The sequence below is a fragment of the Anser cygnoides genome, chromosome 1 (genome assembly GCF_040182565.1).
Source record: "Anser cygnoides isolate HZ-2024a breed goose chromosome 1, Taihu_goose_T2T_genome, whole genome shotgun sequence".
In the NCBI taxonomy this organism is placed as follows: domain Eukaryota; kingdom Metazoa; phylum Chordata; class Aves; order Anseriformes; family Anatidae; genus Anser; species Anser cygnoides.
Window position 1 is genome coordinate 69,655,317 of NC_089873.1, and position 11,325 is coordinate 69,666,641.

The 11,325-nt window shown below is 37.8% G+C and overlaps 1 protein-coding gene across 20 annotated transcripts in view; it reads left to right on the plus strand.

Moving 5' to 3' along the window:
* Nucleotides 1–11,325, plus strand: part of PLEKHA5 (pleckstrin homology domain containing A5) — a 169,475-nt gene that overhangs the window by 54,284 nt on the left and 103,866 nt on the right. For 2 of the 20 annotated variants that reach the window (XR_010832306.1, XR_010832307.1), the window contains exon 4: nt 10,330–10,492. The exons of the other annotated variants lie outside the window; for them this stretch is intronic. The gene's annotated coding sequence lies outside the window, so the exon portion shown is untranslated. The remainder of the gene's footprint in view (nt 1–10,329; nt 10,493–11,325) is intronic. 20 annotated transcript variants of the gene reach the window in all.

Genomic DNA, 11,325 nt, shown 5'->3' on the forward strand with positions numbered 1-11,325 from the left:
TTCAGTGGTTACCCATGCCGTGACAAGAGGCAATGGGCACAAACTGGAGTACAGGAGGTTCCAGCTAAACATCAGGCAGCACTTCTGTGCTGTGTGGTTGACAGAGCACTGGCACAGGAGATCTTCAAAAGCCACCAGGACATGGTTCTGCTTGAGCATGGGTTCGGACCAGATGGCCTCCAGAGGTCCCTGCCAATCTCAACCATTCTGTGTCTTGATAAGATTCCGTGAAATTCCTCTTACTTGTGTTGAAGTCACAGGTGTTGGCTGTCTTTCTCACAAATTTGTCTTCTTTTCTTCCTGGACTAATTAGGTTGTGGATTTTGGTTTCAGCATGTAATATATCACATGGTTATTTTTCATGAGAAACTTAATTTCCTGTGATTAATGGCTTTGGATGAGAATGTCTTTTACATATTTATAGGTTGCATATTTATAGGAAGTCAGATCTCCAGTGTTTACCTACTTGTTCTTAAAGATACTGTACATATACATTATTCTACTGCCAGTGTGAGTATACATCTTAATTTTAAAGATGGATATCTTAAGAAAATATCAATATCTTGCAAAGTATCCTTGGAGTTTACTATCTTAACAAAAACCTGACCGTAGGATTCAAAATTAAAGAGATGTTTACTAGTCAAGTAAGTCCAATTTAATGTGGATTTTGTTATGTTGTTTGTTTTTTTAGCTTATTTCCTGGTTTGAACGGTATGCCAAGTGCAAATTGTATACTTCTTTGAAGGATGTGAAATACTGGAGTAATAATAAAACTTCATCCCTGGGCGGTTGGCCTGAAAACAAAAGTCAATTTAAAAAAGCACTTAATGTGTTGCTCCCTCTAGTTTTTATTGAATCATATAGTCTTTTTCATATTGAAGAATATGAAGCTCATTAGGTCAGTTAAATTGACTTCAACAAAAGGGAAATCCATAATATGAAGGTTTTGATTTGTGCTGGTTTTATTTTAACTGTCTCTTTGAGATTTGCTTTCAGCGGGTTGAAGTAGCTGGTGTCTGACAGTGGGAGTTCTTGTTAAGGATGGCTTGGCTGAACTGGTCTCAGCTTGTACTGAAGAAAAGCCCATGGTATTAGCAGCTAATCTGGCACTGTGCTGGATCGGGCGATTCAGCTGAGAATAGAATTAGAAATAGAAATAGAAATTAGAAATAGAAAACAGTTATGCTAGCTTGTGAATCTGTTGTCCAGTATACTAGTATACAGTAGCTTTGTATTAGGCATATATCAGTGGGAACCCCCTAACAAGGATTCTTATATCAACTATATGATTGAAAATATCATTACACATCAGTGTTAGTAAAGTTGAACTGTAAATTAACTGTCGATCATTCAGAGTTTAATTACCCTTCTTACTGGATCAATAATCTTTCAATCTTTCAATGTCTGTGGTTTGAGAATTACTCACCTCTTACTTCCACAACCAAAACTGCTACCTTTGTGTAAATTTTCAGGAAAATAGGGAGTGGTCTATAAGTTCTGGCCTGCTGGAGGAAGATGTGTTTATTTGACAAGCTAGTGGAATTGGAAGTGAACGTCAACCCCATGCCACAAGTTGGTGGATCATTCCCTGTTCTATTGAAAAGGATTTTGGAGAAACCAGGGGAATAGTAAAAACTGTTTGCAGAAATTTGTAAGTTTGAAGAAACTCTGTTTTTAATACATCGATACTAATGCCAATCCTACTGAGCTTTACAGTAGCTGAGGAAAGCAGCCAAATATGAGAAATGATTTCTAGTAGCTGGATACATACTGTCTTCAAGGTTTCTGATAAAGTGTATTTAAGGTGTTCTCACCAATTGCCAGAAAATGAAATGGCGGAAGATGAGGATTTGCTCTGTGTTTTTGTTGTTGTTGTTTTGGCTTGGTTTTAGAACCTACATGTGAATTCCCAGCCGATAGCAATGTGTGGTTCAGTGACCTCCAGAGACGGAGGTACTGCTTTCTGTATTTAGCTGCACATAATGGGTTATTGTACCCATTCCTAAGCCTACAGCAGCTCTCCTCAAGTTGTTTTGGAGGCTGAACACAGTTCAAAGGTGCAGCTACATGCGTGGAGGGCTACCACCCTTTTTGTATTGAATCACTACCATCTAGCATCCTACTTCTAGTATAAGAGAAAGAGTGCATTTTTTTCAATAAAACCCATTGATAACATGATCATTATCATACCTCTTGTCATGACAGTGTATTGGGTTTACATGACAAGGTTTTGGTAGCAGGGGGCTGCAGGGCTGGCCTCTGTGAGCAGAACCCAGCAGCTGCCCCATGTCAGACCAGGGCCAGCTCCAGCTGGCTCCAAAAGGGACCCACTGCTGGCCAGAGCTGAGTCAGTGAGTGACACTGGTTGGGCCTCTGGGAGAGCAGATTGAAGAAAGGAGGAAAAAAAAAAAAAACAAACTGCTGGGTGACAGAGCTGGGAGAGAGGAGTGAGAACCAGCCCTGCAGCCCCCAAGGTCAGTGCAGCAGGAGGGCAGGAGGTGCTCCAGGCACACAGCAGCGGTTCCCCTCCAGTCTGTGGAGAGGCCCCTGGTGGAGCAGGCTGTCCCCCTGCAGCCCATGGGTCCCACATGGAGCAGATCTCCACGCTGCAGCCCGTGGAGGAGCCCCCGGTGGAGCAGGTGGATGTGGCCTGGAGGAGGCTGCGGCCCATGGAGAGCCCCCGCAGGAGCAGGCCCCGGGCCGGAGCTGCAGCCCGTGGAGAGGAGCCCACGCAGGAGCAGGGGGTCTGGGGGGAGCTGCCGCCTGTGGGGGACCTGTGCTGGAGCAGTTTGTTCCTGATGGATGGACCACGTGGTACAGACCCATGTGGGAGAAGTTCCTGAAGAGCTGCTGCGTGTGGGCAGCCCCTGCAGTCTCAATTCGGGAAGGACGGCATCCTGTGGGAGGGACCCCACATGGAGCAGGGGCAGAGAGGGACCAGAAGGAGCAGTGGAGATAAACTGCTATAGACTGACCACAGCCCCCATTCCCCTGTGCCCCTTTGGGGGAGGAGGTAGAAGAAGGTGGATGATGGGGAAGGTGTTTTTAGTTTGCTTTTAGTTTCTCACTGCTCTGCTAGTGGTAGGCAATAAATTATATTAATCTCCCTACATTCAGTTTGTTTTGGCTGTGATGGTAATTTGTGAGTGATCTCCCTGTCCTTATCTCAAGCCTTTACCCCTCTTTCATTGTATTTTCTCCCTCTCCCTTTTTTTTTGTGTGGGGGGGGGGGGGGGGGGGGGGGGTTGATTTGGTGGAATTTAGTTGTCCATTAGGCTGAAACCACCATAGCCAGTCTATTAATCTGTTTTTGTTTATTTGTGGAAACTCTTCTATGCCCTCTGTTCATCCTTGTTGCCATTTTTTTTGAAACTTCTCTAGTGTTTTTTTTTTTGTTTTGTGTATGTTAATACATGGAATGATTAGCCTGCACACGGTACCATCTGTGAGTTCTTTGTAAAAGGTATTTGTCGTAAGATTAAGGTTTTATTCCCTAGTAGAAATGGTCATCTCAAAACCCATTAATGAATATGTAAAATATGGCAGATTTTTCCATTTGCAACATTTTACATCATTGTTATTAAATGTCATTTTCTGCTTTACTGTGTGCATCCTCTAGGTGCACCTGGTTCTCTAGCTGACGCTAGTAGCTCCATAAAACCAGATGTAAAGTCAGGCACCTTCCAATTCTGTGGGACTGGGGCAATTTGGATACCTTGGACAACAGATAAGCTCGTTCCTTTACAGAAGGGAAACATGGACTGATTGCTTAACCCTTTCCTACAGGTACTTGCATTCACTGGATAATTCTTGATTCTTGAATCAGTTAGGTGTAGATGTGTTCCTTAAAGGCTTCTCCAACTGTGAAAACAAATGTAGAAAATCAGGTAGCTGAGCTCTCCGCAGTGACCTTATCTTCCATCAGCCCCCTTGAGTTTTGTATATATATTTACTAATTTATTGGTTGAAGGCTTCCTGATTCTGAAGTTTGATTGAGGAGCTGTGTTAGGCTTGAGATACAGGGTCTGTCTCTCCTCTTTCTACCCTCCACACGTTTGCAAATGGTTCCCAGGAGCCTTCAATATATTTTTTGATTTGCCCATTTGCGAGTTTTCATTGAACCTACAAGTACTCTTTTTCCGATTTGAACACTTTCAGAATTTTTCTTTCTTTCACTAAACTTCTCTACTTATGAATTCTGTTATGTTTTTGGGTTTAAACCATTTTGAAATAAATAATACTCTCTTTACAATACATTACATTTTCTGTCATACTGAAGTTTGTCTTCCTGTCTTTCACTACAGGTATCTCATCAATTTCTGTCAGTAATTCTGTATTCTGTACAACATAGCGAGTTGTCAGAGTAACATGGCTTTTTAAAATAGTTAATTGTTTTATAAATACTAAGCTATAAATCTACTAAAGGATGCTTTTACTTTTAGAATTACTTCCATTAGTATAAAGAATAAGCTTAATGGATGCCTGTATAACTGTCATTCTGAGTAAGTTTAAGAACCTTGCAAAGAGCTTCCACTAGCTATTAAGTTAGAGAATTCAGATACTTTCCAATTGGGATCTCAGCAGTTTTAACTTGGACTTTATTAGTTAATAAAAAGGATTGTGCCGTGTCGCAGTTATTAAAAAAGGACTGGAAAATAACTGTAGGTCTTGCAGCACTAAAGTGCTGCTGAGTTTCAATGTTTTCCTGCACAGAAACTTGTATTTGACAGATTGTTTTGCTTGTGTTGTGTTGCATCCAAAACTGGAAAATACTTTGTTGCTTTTGTTCATAAGTAAAACCAAAGGATGTGTCATCAGCAGGCCAGATCCATAGTGAAGTTGCCCTAAAAAAAAAATAATACTGTACCATTTTTGTAGGATAGGAAATTTGCAGAAAATTCATTTGGACATCAGGAATAACTATTTAAATTGTTTTAAACAAAATTTCTGGAATCCAAACACAAACATATTTGCGTATGGAATCACTTACTAGATTTGCAATGGCAATTCTAGGTATAGTCATAAAATGAAAAGGAATAGCACAAACAGATTGAGTTTTAGAAACGGTCAAGAATTTGCCTTACCAAATAGGGATCCTTTGTCAGGCTATCGTTCTTTCACTCACCTTGAATGTATTTCTAAAGCTAATGGCTAATTTTTAAAAGAAAAGCAATTTGAAGACAGTAGTGGGTTTGGGGGGATTCTCTCTACATTGAGGGTAAGTGGGTTGTCTGTCTCTGTGGCTAGAGCTTCTCATAAGTGTAGGCAGGAATGTGGCTTGTATTTGGGAAGGTTGGTTCAGGCATGGTCTTAGTCTGAGACCCTGTAATATAAATGTATATAAACTTAGAAAACAACATTAACAATCAGAGCAGTAGTGACAGTTTTATATGCTCTGGCAGAGGCTGGTATAATTTTCCAGATGAATCATCTATGGTGATATATTAAAGACTAATGTGCCTTTATAAGCTGCAAACAACAGATATAAGCCTTATTTTTCTATTGTAGTTCTACAAGAGCAGGAGCACAAACTGTTTTATCTATAACGTTTAGTATACCTATATTTGGAAATGAAATGACAATATAAATGGTAGAGCATGAACTCATAGTTGACTATTCAAAATAATTGTGGTCATACGAAGAGTGAAAGACTATAAAAAGACAGACATAAATGAGGCTTGCAATAACTTAATGAAGAATAGAATACAGGTCTCTTCTCATGTGATTTAGTAAAAGTCTTTGTGGATGCTGTATACCTTATTTGCCCCTTCATGCCGTGTCCTGTAACTCTCAAGTTATGAAGCCTTCAAATGAAGAGATGAGGTGAGGGAGGATATCCTTTGGAGAATGCGCTTAGCGTTGGGTATTGTAATGTCCTCTTGCAGTTTGTACAAGCACTGTAAGGTAGTTGAAGATTATCTGTTCATTTGAAGTTTGTAGGTGCTAAGTTTGTAGGTACTAAGTTTGTAGGTGCTAAACTTCTGAATGTCTGGCTCTGAATGCATGGAGTTAACCACTCCTGTAAGTTGTGAAAATGTAGATAGTAACAGAAGAAAAACAACACAGAAAAATGAATGCTGTCTTCCTACAATGTTTGTCTGTCCTTGTCCAGATTTAGGTATTAATCAGCTTCTGATGTTGGTAGCCATATGATATGTGCATTAATAAAACAGGAGAAGATGTGCATTCCTTTTTCTGAAGTGTTTTTGTTCTTGAATGTTTGAAGTTACTGTCCTTGAGTAATAGTAACCAGCTATTTAATTTGCTCTCAGTATTGAGGACGTTTGAATCTTCGTTAACAGCAGGAGAAAAATAAAAGCAAGTTGCATATATGGAATGGAAAGGAAAGTTGTGAAGTGAGGCAATATTTTCAAATGAGCTGAAAGAATAATCACAAAAGAAGGACCCAGAGAAATATACTTGCTGCTGTGGGAAGACTTAAATATTACTGTATTAGCACACTTGGAAATATCTAGCACAGGCAAAACAGTGAATGGAAACAAAAGTGGAAATTATATTACTTAAATAATAGAAAATGACTACTCTTTGAACTTTGTATATGTAGTATTCTGTGCATGATAAATGTTTTTTCTCCTTCGGTTCTCTAGACCCAGATACACAGTCCTGGTTTTGTCTGAAAAATATTTATCCACTTGAGTAGGTGACCCATCATAAAACAGTCAGCTGATAATTAAGCTGGAAAAACTTAATGGGAAATGTGATTTTAAATTGGTAAACATCTCTGGAGAATATAGCTTTCAACTATATAGAAAAGGAAGAAATTTCAGATTTCTGTGATACAGTATTTGAGAAGGCATTTTGAGGTATTGCTTTTAGTAGACCAAATTCAAGAAAGCTGCCTGTGTGACCATGCCAAAACCAAGAAGAGTGCCGAAAGACCTCATGTATAACAGACGTGTGTAAAAGATATGATTGTGGAAATCTTTTTAGGATGCCAGAAGCATAGTTAAGCTCTTGCAAAACGCAGCTGTATATAATTTACTGAAGAATTTACCATGTTCCTTAAAAAATATCAGTTGAATAAGTCAAACCTTTAATAAAATCCATATAAAGCCTAGTTATAAGCTTAAAAGTGAATCATATTTCATTGTGAAATAATGGTGAGTTTGATACTGAGACTTAAAATGGACCTAAGCACAATGCAGAACAGCAGTCTTATTAAAATGAGCTGCTCTCCTGTCAGAACAGATGATAAAAAGTGTTTGTGTTGCCAAGAAGCTTTTAGAAAAGAGCAAAGATGTTTTAAGTATTCACCACCTGATTTCTTGACAAATATATTAAAGGAGGGGAGCAACACTTACGTCATTAAATGTTTTCTGTCGTGTCTTCTAGCTGTGTGCTGAGATCAGTGAAACTAATCTTCTGCCTGTAATACTCTTCTAGGGCTCATTGAATTCAATCTTTATAGCAACATAGAGAGAAGGCTGGCATAGTGTTAGTGTGTTGTGTGATAACAAGGCTTTGTTTTGGAAACCAATGCAGAAACTTTAGAAAAATGTTTCAGCTTCCAATTCCGATTTTAATATAATACTAGCTTTGTCAGGGGAAAGCTAGAGTACAAATCAGAAGAATGGTTTTTGTAAATCATACATACAGGATATATTTCCCTACTTACATATTTGTCCTTTTTTTCTTTCAGTAAATGTTTATCAAATTGACAAATTTCTACTCGTTTACAGTAAAAGTTTCTTATCAAACATGCAGATCTTGAAACTCAAATGTATGTAATTGCAAAGAAGTAGTTTCAGATTCAGTGGGAGGCTTCTCTTTCGTAAGTAACATTTTGCATTGATTGTGAAACCAAGTGTTTTGCTTTTGCATGCTATTTGTAGCTGTTAAAATTTTGTCATTGTAGCTAAATTTGGTAGGTTATTAAGAGAACAGAATACAGATATATTAAAAAAAAAGAAAAAAGAAAAAAGAAAAAACCTGTTCTGAAGCTTCCTTAAACTGCTTTGCAAAGTTGAGCAGATGTCCAAGAAATGCAGAGTTTTTTCATGAAAAACTGTCTTTTATGGCAGGTTGTATCCATAAAGAAATTTAACTTCGGAGCAGAGCTTTTAAACTTGGAAACTGTTTAACTGAAATAAAATTTTCATAATTAGTGCTCAGCATAATGGGATTTGGGGAAGCAAATGGGAATATACCTGAAAGAAGAGATGTTTGCTTCAATTGTAGTGGATTATATTAGCTTCTGCTCCCCCCTCTCCCACTTCAATATCCATCTGTGGCAAATACAAACTATTAGATAGAGATTTGTAGAGTTAATCTTCCTTCAATGGCATTTTTTGTTGTTGTTGTTTCTTTTCTTTTTTAGAAAAAGAAATCAAACCTACCTGGATGAAAATATTTCTCATTCAGGAGGCAACTCTTGCCTCTTGATGTCTCTTTTTGTGCTGTATTTCACCAATCTGTATCTCTGAGAAAGTTCCAAGAACAGCAAAGGAGTAAATAATTGAAAGTTAGGTGATACGGGAAGATGAGCTTAGATAAAAATGTGGAATATAATTTAATACTCATTTCTTTTTTTCTTTAAAGAGTTCATTAGCTGGCAAAGAAATACTGAAATGCTTATCATGGTGCATGCTTTTCCTAGCCTGGCACTAGATGGTAGAATTCATTTGAATTTTGCATTCTGGACAGACCTTGTACCAAGAGTTGGGTTTTCTTATGTATTGGTATAAGAAAATGAAATACCAAGGTATTATGTGATAAAAATCAAATGAATGCAGTTACTGTTACATGATTATGTTTGATCTTTCTTTTATAATCACGTAATATTATCTCTAGAATATGAAATAGGATGTTTCAGTTAGTTCATGAAAATTGGGTTTAATGGTGGCATAGCTCCATTGTGCATCCTGATATCCGGGTTGATGCCTGGAAGGAATTTCTGAAGTAGAAAGATTTCCATTCATTTTGTCCAAGTTCACAGTCAAAGGGTAAGGATGAATTTTAAGTTATTTACCTTAATAAATATTTTGTTCTCATGCCAAGAGGGTTTTCAAAGCATAGGAGTGCACTGTGTGAGCCTTAGACTTCAGATCACTGTAGCTGAAGCTGCAGATGCTCATACTAAATGCAACCACTTTTTTGCACGGAAAACCTCATTGTTAAGTTCAAGATATTAGTGAAGCTTAAGAATAATGTCTTGCTTCCCTGCATACCATTCTATTAATCTTTGTCTTCTGTACTTAAAGAGGATTTGACACCTGCCTTCCAAGTGGTAGTACTTATTTCAAATTCAGCTAAGTAATTCCATGTCCAGCTGTGGTGGCATGGAATTGCCATGAGGTGAGCTGTGTAGTGTTTATAAGGCAGCTTGTAAAATACAGCATTGAAAAAGTAGCCTGCTTGGCTTTGCTTTGAGCTTGAATGATAAACAAGAAAGCATTTAAGGAAAAATAAATAAATAAAGTGTCTACTGCCTGGGGCATAGCTTTTGTCTTCCCACAAGAGGAGGAAGGTGTAGCGTATTCATTTTTAAAAATGAATATACAATAAACATGGAAAGAAGCCTGTGAGATAGGGAGGGAAAAAAATAGAAGACCTCTGTACTACTTGTATCTGTGTTTGGGTGAAATAAAAGATGTTAATCTCTGAAGGGATGGTTTTAAATATCTGTTTTCTTTGGCATAGAATTTTTATCTGTGAATAAACCTGCCTTTTGATACCAACATGAATAGTTACATTAGGAACCTAGATGCTTTCTTTATACATAAAAAGATTTAAAGTGAAGATAATCTGCTTCTGAACATAAACCACTTGCTAGACAATCGTTTAGTCTCCCTTACTGCCGCTCCTACACCCAAAAAAAAACTGCCCAGAAATGACTGGGTAGGATAATTATTAAATTTATTTGGAGAATATTTAGCAGATTTGTTGCCTTTGTCTGATTTATGAGTCGTGCTGCTCAGTGTTCAGATCATATGCTATCCTGAAAAGGGTTTCAGTTTATTACGGTGGCATCATGGAATTACATTGAAGTACATGATGATAGTATTTAAGCCTTAGGATGCCTTGCAGGGAAATAATGTGAACAATTATCTGTGCATCGATTCAGATTAAAAATAAATAGATAAATATATGGGGTGAGGGGCTGGGGGGAAATCAGGCAAAATCTGTACTGCTCGCTGGCTGAGTTTTGTGTATTCCAATTAATGATTCCAATAAATGATTTTAGATTTGACTTAAAGTTCTGAAATTATTTGGAAGTAGGCCATCTCATGCTGAGCTGAAACATCAGGCCATTTTAAATGAGATACCGAGCATGCTCATACCAAGTACCCACTCTTTTTGATATTGCAGTGTGTGTCTCGGTTCCCTGTTAGTAGAGCTGTCATTCAATTGAAGTACGGGGGAGCACAGCATGCCCTTTTGTTGTCTTTCTATCGGTGCGCATATGATTTCTCTGGGAACTGGAAACTTGAGATGTGAGCTCAGCCTTGCTGTTAGAACGTCAGTGGTGTCGGTGAGTTGAGATTAATCTCTTCCTTTCTAACGCCTTTAGATATCTCAGATAAAGCTCAGCTTCATACTTGTCTCTATTCTCTAATAATGGCATCTATTTGAAATATCTCTGCTGCTTCAGTAAAATAATTCTGGCATATATGTATTAATTTCTTTAGTGAAAAAGAATTGCTTTTTTAGCAAGAATGTTAGGCTGTTTAACTCAGAAGCCCAAAAAATGGGTCTTTTTTTCTTCTGACTTCAAATTAGCTAACTGTTCCAAATATAACAACAGTTCTTGTTAAGGAACCGTCACTTCTCAGTCATTTTTTGTGCTCTTTATGTCTGTAGTAAATTGTTTTAAATCTAGGTTATTTTGTGTATCTAACATTTTAAAGGGAATTTGAATATTCTTGTAAAAGAATTGTATTTATGTAAGACAGTATTGAAAGATACAGTATTCAGTTTCAGCACAAATTACTGAACAGCAGAAGTTAACTGTTGTCATCTGTTAATTTTTCTGATAGATATGCACGTATTTCTTCTTTAATCAGCTAAGAAATAGAAAAACATCTCTTAGGTCTGTGTTGTGACTGAGAATTTGCACTTTGGTAGGTAATAACTGGAAATTCTGAACAAATTTTTAGCCTTCATAGTAGCTGATGGATGTATGTGATAGAGCTCAACATTCAATTAGGTTTTAATTAACTGGAGAAAGGTAGTATTTATGATTCAAAGCATTGTCAAAGCTTAGTTCTTGCAACTGATTTAAAAACTTACTTTCCTCCAAGAGCATCTGCAAAACGTCTGCCCCACCCAAGTCAGTTCCTAATTGCACTTTTCCCCCAGTGAATA